General features: G+C 44.1%; 1 pseudogene; it reads left to right on the top strand.

Annotated features, from left to right (window-relative positions):
• The first annotated feature begins 2,220 nt into the window (after nucleotides 1-2,220).
• LOC109286815 lies at nucleotides 2,221-4,584 on the top strand (annotated as a pseudogene).
• Nucleotides 4,585-7,440: the final 2,856 nt, after the last annotated feature.

Here is a 7,440-nt window from a genome sequence, read left to right as displayed (position 1 = left end):
TATCTACTGTGATGTGCTTAATGATTTCATCTTGTGTTAGATCAGCAGAAAGCACCATTATAGGCTCATTTCTTGCAGTCTGAATAACTGAAATATATCCCATCCCCATGGCACTTTTGTAAATGCATCTTCACTTCATTATTCCTTGTTATGTCACCACCCACCAAACTATTTACAAGACCTCTTACTTCAGAGGTCTTACCATAACCATCTTTCAACATAGGCCCCACAATTTCATTTGCTTCCTTGAAAGCTGTATCCTTAAAAGAGGGTGTTTTCTGAATGTTGTCATATTTCTTGAGGTACGTTTCCAGGTTTACTTTGTGATAAAGTATATCTGCTCCAAACACTTGGGATTCTGATTCCAGGTCTGTAATGTGAGAGAAGACATCATCCTGGAGATGTCTCTTTCCTGTCTATGCAGGGGGTCAGACTTGATGATCTATTGAGGTCCCTTCCGACCCTAACATCTATGAATCTATGAAGAGCAGCTGCCAAAAATTTGGAAGCCCTTTGTGTCCCACAGATGTGGAACAGATCTCTTAATTTGTTATGGCTTTGCTGGCCACATAGAACATGAGGAAGATTTGCTGATGATTTATATGAGGATGGAGGTGCTCTTGGATGCATGTAAGAGTGGGTTCTTCATTGTCTCCTCTGCTGGTAGATTGATGGTCACCTCTTTCTTCCAAGCACAAGGTGGCCTTTTCTAGATTTTTTTCAATGTGTATTTCTTATAACACTGGTTATTTACACGGTACACAAATTCAGTATCGGTTGACACTTGTCTCAGTCTATTTGTGACAATATCATGCCTAATTGCTGCTGCTTCCATGATTCATTTGTGTTGTGTCTGTCTTATTGTGTTTTCCTTGTACTGACCCTTTAAGGCCAAAGCCCTCATGTTCAGCACTGCAGGGCTCAGCTCGCTTGTGGTCATTTTGCAGCACTGGGGGCCCCATGTTCCCTGCCACGAGAAGCCAGAGGCATTCTTGGTTCCTCTCTCTCCACAGGACTGGACAGGGTCAAGTCAGAGGCAGAGCAAGTATATGTTCTGCATACATCTACTGAGGGCAATTGTTAAGATCCACCCTGGATATGATTCCAGAGAATTATAACAATAAATAACTGTTAGTTCAACCCAGGAGTGTCCAGAGAGCTGTTGCTGAACTCACAACTTATCATCTGGCAAGGAGGATGGGATGTTTTGCTGAAAGGACACCCCTAGATTGTGGGACGACATGCTGAGACTGTGTTTTGTAATCAGAGGGCAGGGTTTTTTTCCTCGTTCTCCTTTTCTCCCTACACGGCTGATGTTTCTTAGAACGGCTACATTAGGACATACAGAAGAATGTAATGTGAGTCAGTCAGCTTCTTGGGACTCCTATGTGGAAAGGCTGTCCTGTTACCTGGAAGCCAATGAAGTAGAAAACCCAGAACACAAGCGTGCGATCCTCCTGACAGTCTGTGGTGCTGAAACATTTGCCAGGGTTCGTTCCCTCACAGCACCTGCCTGACCAAACACTAAGTCTTATGCTGAACTAATTGCCCTGCTAAAGGCACATTTTTGCCCCAGGTCATCTGTTACTCTGCAGAGGTTTCATTATTTTTAAATGGGACCAAAAGACCAATGAAGGCATAGCAGGTTACCTGGCTGAGCTCCATCGCCTTGCTGAATTTGGTGAGTTCAGGGATCTCCTGGATGGCCTGCTTTGCGACTGTCTCATCTGTGGAGTTCTGGATGAAGCAATCCAATGTTGCCTGCTCTCTGAACCAAATTTGACCTTGGCTACTGCACAATAAAAAGCCTTGGCAGCTAAAGCAGCATCCCATAATGTGAAAGAAATTTGCCAGGAGTTCTCCAGCAATGTCCACTTACTTCAAAAAGATCAAGAATCAGATCATCACCGGCAAATTCAGCGGATTATACGCTCACCAACAGCATCACATAAGCCAATTAATCCACAGACATGTTTGAGTTGTGACTGCCAACACAGACAAAGGGCGTGCACGTTCAGGAAGACAGAGTGTCATGCCTGCAAGAAGAAGGGCCGCATAGAGAGGGTTTGCCACTCAAAGGCCAGTTCCAGGAGACAAAAAAACTGTGGCAAATGTATTCACTCCCAAACCACTCACAGATTAGAGTCCTCCCCAGAACGTGAGGTACAAAAACTATATTTGACTCAAAATGTTGGTGTTGTTGAAACTCAGGGTTCTGAGATGATTGCAATTGTAATAATAAATGGACAGAAGTGCAAAACGGAAGTGGACTCAGGTTTCGGAGTATCCCTCATGGATAAAAACATATTCTTCCTGTTGTTTTGGCACCCCCTCCCCAAGTTATTGAAACCTGAGTGTCTCCTGCATGACTACAATGGACAGAGCGTGGAAACTTTGGGTAGCTGCAGCATAGATGTCCAGTATGGATCTGTTAGACAGCGTCTACCCCTCATTGTAACTAAGGGTTCCCACAAAAGTCTTCTGGGGAGAAACTGGTTCTCACCATTGGGAATCACTATTCAAGGTGTACACAGTCTCTGCACAGAAAGTCTGGCAAGGTTTGCAAGGGAGTTTCCCCAGGTATTCTCCGAGGAATTAGGAACTTACTCTGGTCCACCAGTGATGTTCCAAATGGATCCTGCGACAGCCCCTATCTTTATGAAGGCTCAGAATGAACCTTTCGCACTGTGTCTGAAAATTGGTGCAGAATTAGATCAGCTTATCGTGCAAGAGGTCCTCGAGCCAATTGTACATACAAGCTGGGCCACACCAATTGTTCCTGTTTTAAAACCTAACAGCAGTGTTCACATCTGTGGGGATTACAAGAGTTAATAAAGCACTTAAGCAGCACCTGCACCCAGTGCCTTCCATTAACCAGTTACTGACTGTTCTTGCAGGAGGGAAGCTTTTTGCCAAACTTGACCTCATTCAAGCCTATCAGCAATTGATAGTGGATGATAAGGCTGCTGAGGCCCAAACAATAATTACGCACCGGGGAGCATTACGTGTCAAGTGCCTCCAGTTTGGAAATTCTGTGGCACCAGAAATTTTCCAGCAGTTCATGGAGAAAATGCTAGCAGGAATTCCTGGGGTTGTTCTGTACTTTGAAGATGTGTTGACCATGGGGCCACCTAGAGAGAAACTCACTGAGAGACTAATGGAAGTTTTACAGAGGTTCGATAAAGCAGGTATCAGAGTAAAAAGAGAGAAATGTCAACTGGGAGTTTCCAGTATCAACTTTCTGGGATAGCAGATTGATGCTTCTGGCATTCACCCAGTCGAAGACAAGGTAAAAGCAATACATGATGCCCCTATAGCAGAATGCAGACAGGATCTTCAAGCAGGACTTCTCAATTTTTATCACATTTTCTTGAAAGACAAAGCCACTATAGCAGAGCCCCTTTACCACTTACTGGATAAAGGAGCTCAGTGGAAGTGGACTTGCCAGCACAACATAGCCTTCCAGGGTGTCAAGAAGTTGCTGATATCAGACTCTGTCCTTGTTCACTATGATGAGCAGAAGTCACTGTCCATTACTTGTGATGCCTCACCGTTCGGTATTGGCGCTGTTGTTAGTCACACGTTGTCTGGTGGAACCTGTTGCTTTTTACTCAAGAACAATTACTTCAACTGAGAGCAACTACGCACAGATTGATGGAGAAGCATTGGCAATCATTGCAGGAGTTAAACATTTTCACGATTACATTTATGGCCACAAATTCAAAATCTGAACAGACCACAAATCCCTTCTTGGAATTTTTACTGTGGACAAAACAACTCCTCCTATTTTGTCTCCCCGTATGCTCCGTATGGAGCATCATGCTAAATGCATATGACTATACACTCATGTACAAAACTGGGAAAATGCTGGTGCATTGAACCACCTACTTCTACAAATACCTAATTGTACTACTCCTCTGCCGGTGGAAGTCCTCATGCTGGAATCCATGACAGAAGCCCCTCTTGAGGCTGATCAGATAGCAAGGATGACTGCAAAAACCCTATCCTTGCCCATGTCCTCAACTGGGTATGGAGAGGCTGGCCTGCAGACAAATTGGCTGAGGAATGAGGAATTCAGGCCATTTTCATCATGTCAGCATGAGCTGTCTGCCCACAAGTGTTTCCTCTTGTGGAGAAATCGTGTTGTAATTCCAGAAGCAGGATGCCAAATCATACCGACAATGCTGCATGCAGCACACCCAGGCATTGTGAGGATAAAAGCGCTGGCTAGAAGTTGTGAGGGACATAAAAAGGGTAGTGAGGGAGTGCAGCATTTATCAAGCAACCCGTCATAATCCCCAGAAGGTACCAATATTCCCCTGGGAAATGACGAAGGAACACTGGTCACGCATCCACATTGATTTTGCTGGCCCGTTTCAAGATAAGAACTTGTTAACTGTTGTTGACTCTTACTCAGAATGGCTTGAGGTGATGACTGTCTCAACTCTTACATCAACTGCCACTATAACAGCTCTCTGTCAGCGAGTTGCAACCCATGGGGTGCCCGACACCATCATTTCTGATAACAGCAGCACATTCACCTCAGCAGAGTTCCAGGATTTTGACATTTGGCCAGTCTGGTAGGCCAGTCTCCTACATCAATCCTTTTCCTTGCATCTTTTGTAGTCTGCACCATTCACTCAGCTTGCCCATTGGCCTGTGGCCTCCGAGGTGCAACGGTAACAGTTCGAGTGAGGGCGTAGCTGGCAACATCTTGGAACGCCGCTGAGGTGAATGTGCTGCCGTTGCCCGATGTGCATTCAGCTCAAGTTGCCGAGCTTGTGGCCCTCACGAGGGCTTGTACCTTAGCCTCTAGTGCCTCTATTAATATTTTTACTGATTCTCGCCATGCTTTTGGTACTGTACGTGATTATGGTCAACTTTGGAAGCAAAGAGGTTTCCTCACGTCGGGAGGTACCAAAATCAGTAATGGTCCATATGTAGAAGCCTTGCTAAATGCATTACAAGTGCCTTCTGCTGTTGCTATTATTAAATGCCAAGCCCACCAGAAACCTTATGATGATGTTACATGTGGGAATGCTCTGGCAGACTCGGCTACCAAAGCTGCGGCTATTTCCACTCCTCAGGCCACGCCTGTGTGTTTGTCTATTCCAGCTGCCCAGTCTCCATTGGCAAGTCTTCACAACGTTGCCCTCCTCCAAGATCAGGCTCCAGAACCAGAGAAACATTCATGGAGACTGACTGGGTGTTTGTTACACCATGACCATTTGTGGTGCTCCCCGGACGGCCGCCTGGTTGCCCCAGTGGTCCTCCTTCCCTACCTCGCTTGCCAGCACCATGGCATGGCACACGTGAGCAAAGGGGGGATGACAGAAGCTGTTAAGCTTGATTGGTTTGCTCCAACCTTTCCATCTGTAGCTCAGCAGTACTGTTATGCCTGCCCGATTTGTCAAGCCCGTAATGTGGGAAAATCTGTAAGGACAAAACAGACAGCGCATCCCCTACTCTGGGGACCTTTTGAATTTACGAATAGATTTTATTCAAATGCAGAAATGTTGCTCTTATGAATATGTTCTTGTTATTGTGTGTATGTTCTCTGGATGGGTAGAAGCCTACCCATGTGCAAAAGCCGACGCCACCACTGTAAGCAAAAGGTTGCTCAAAGATTTTATTCCAAGGTTTGGTATTCCTTTATCCATAAACTCTGATAAAGGAACTCATTTTACAGGGCAAATAATGAAAGAAGTCTGCAAAGTCCTGCAGATCCAACAAAACTTTCATTGCCTCAGGGCAAGTGGAACGCCAAAATGGCATTCTGAAAAATAAACTAGCCAAAATTTGTGCTGAGACTCACCTGAAATGGCCAGATGCACTTCCCATAGCCCTAATGAGCATGAGATCTACTGCCACCCGAAAAACTGGGCTTAGCCCACATGAAATTTTGATGGGAAGGCCCATGAGGCTCCCTGCCTCACCACCTGTTGCCTCCCACCTTTGTAATATACATTTACTTGATGATACTATTCTAAACTATTGTAAGGCACTAATAAAGTGTGTTAAAAATTTTCATTCACAGGTACACGCAGCTCTCCCCAAAGAACCAGATAAGCCATTGTATCCTGCCTGGAGACTGGGTCCATGTAAAAGTCCATCAATGAAAATCATCACTGGAACCTCACTGGAAAGGCCCATTCCAGGTACTCCTGACCACCCACACTGCAATGAAGTGTCAAGGACTCCCCATGTGGATTCACGCTTCACACAGTAAGAAAACATCAGCCCCGTTAGACCCAGAGTTTCCTCCGTTTCAATTCTGTAATCAGCCTCCACAGACTGGTAGTGAGCCTAGTGCCTGCCAGCAGGAGAGCATGAGACCAGTAGTGAACCAAGCGCCTACTGGCGAAGAGGATTTGCCACTACAAAGCAAAGAGGATGTGCCCCAATGACACCACTATGCCCTTTGGGACAGGAAAAAGGCCTCTACCTAGTTCCTGGTTCCCGAAGTGCGGTTGGTTAGTTGTAACTCAGCTAATTCTTAGTTTTTCCAGTTGGATCATCTTACATGAACTTAAAGATTCACCATCAAAAAAGAACTTTATAAATCAGACTATGCTTCAAAACAGGTTAAAAAGATCACTCCCTCCCTGACAGGTTCATCAAAATGTTTTTCTTCAACTATCGTACCAATATGCAATAGATTTAAATGTTTCTCATTGCTGGATATGTAGCCATGTCTGTCTCCATTACACCAGAGGGATACCTATGATACCAGTACCTTTAAATGCAAGATAGCTTGTCAGCCTCTATGCAAAAAAATGAAGTGTATAACACGTATGTTAAAATAGCTAACAGTAAAGAAGAAGAAAAGTTAGAAGTCAAAAGATGTCTGTTTTCACAATATGAAGTATAAAAAGGTATCTTAACTTGTAGAGGGGAGAAGTTCTGTTAGCTCTCCTCCCTACGATCGTATGGTAGAGTCTCCAATAAACTCAGACTGAGTCTGTGAATTCTAATACCAAACACAATGCAAAGTTTAACTTCTTCCACACATATAACTGTGCAACATATAAAACTGCAAGATGCAAATGCGAAAAAAATTACATTTCTTGTACTGCAAATGTGGTGACAACTGTATAAGGAAATCCAGGTAGTCTAATGGATGATATGTTGGATCACCCCAAAACATTAAAAGAAAAATTCTTTCAATAGTCACATTAATTTGTTTAATATCATTTTCTATGTTATAGCACTTCTTATTAATTCCATACTGATATTCTAGTTTTATATACAGCATTTAGGTTTCAACTGGTATGCAAGAAAAATTTGCATAAATAATGTGGAGATAATTTGCCTTGAGAGAATTGTGAACTAGGGGTGTGCGAAGTGGGTCGTATTCAATTCAGATTTGGATTCGGCCTGACTCAAGGGACAGTGATTCGATTTGCTGATTTGGATCACTGTCCTGATTCTATTCAGCCA

Source organism: Gavialis gangeticus, unplaced genomic scaffold (assembly GCF_001723915.1).
Source record: "Gavialis gangeticus isolate Ggan-Ray unplaced genomic scaffold, GavGan_comp1, whole genome shotgun sequence".
NCBI classification, from domain to species: domain Eukaryota; kingdom Metazoa; phylum Chordata; order Crocodylia; family Gavialidae; genus Gavialis; species Gavialis gangeticus.
This window is presented reverse-complemented; position numbering and strand designations above follow the sequence as displayed.